The sequence below is a fragment of the Sinocyclocheilus rhinocerous genome, unplaced genomic scaffold, assembly GCF_001515625.1.
Source record: "Sinocyclocheilus rhinocerous isolate Xijiao unplaced genomic scaffold, SAMN03320098_v1.1 scaffold1585, whole genome shotgun sequence".
NCBI classification, from domain to species: Eukaryota; Metazoa; Chordata; class Actinopteri; order Cypriniformes; family Cyprinidae; genus Sinocyclocheilus; species Sinocyclocheilus rhinocerous.
Window position 1 is genome coordinate 145,886 of NW_015642871.1, and position 876 is coordinate 146,761.

Below are 876 nucleotides of genomic sequence, written 5' to 3' on the forward strand. Positions count from 1 at the left end.
CAGTATCCTGATTCAGTTTCAGGTACACACACTTTTACAAAGTCGATGTGGCCCTCTTCCCCCCTGAGACAGAAGGGAGTGTGCCTGCTTCACATGCTGAAATCCCAGGTCCTGTCCCACACTTGGGACGCCTCAAGAACCCACAGCTATGTCAAGGCCCTGGCCCCTTGGAAAGCCCCTCATCTGTACTGGACAGGAATGGATTTGAGGCTGGTCTCCAGGAGGAAGGTAGTCACGACAGACACCTCCAACACAGGTTAGGGAGCTCTGTGCAAGGGCAGACCAGCGATCGGCTCCTGGTTAATCCTGGAGCAACACTGGCATGTCAATTGCCTGGAAATGATGGCAGTTCTTCTGGCACTCAGACCCTTTCTGCCAGACCTGAAGGGGTACCATGTCTTGGTCTGTTCGGACAACATGATAGTGGTAGCCTACATAAACCACCAAGGGGTTGCAGCCTCTGTACAGGCTGACGAGGCGCCTGAGCACAACACAAATTTCGTTCGCTGAAGAAAGTGCATGTGCCGGGCAGATTGAACCAGGGAGTGGAAAAAGATTCTGATGAAATGCATTCAGTGCCAACTTTTAATAGGTAGTTGGCTCCACTGGTTTTAGCTGAAATGCCATTTGTTCATGCAGTTGCACAAACGGGATTCAATCAGGCTTCAGTATTACAGAGAAATGGACACTTGGACACTTCCCAAAGTGTCAGCTAAACTGACGCAGTGCTCGTTCCTGTTATCTCAGGGAATTGAGGTTATGTTAATAATCGAGACAATTTCTTAATGGTTTTAATGTTAGCATTAAAAAGTAAGAACTAAAAAAAGTAAATAAAATGATTATTTCCAGGTCTGTAATTAAGAAAATATCAAAATC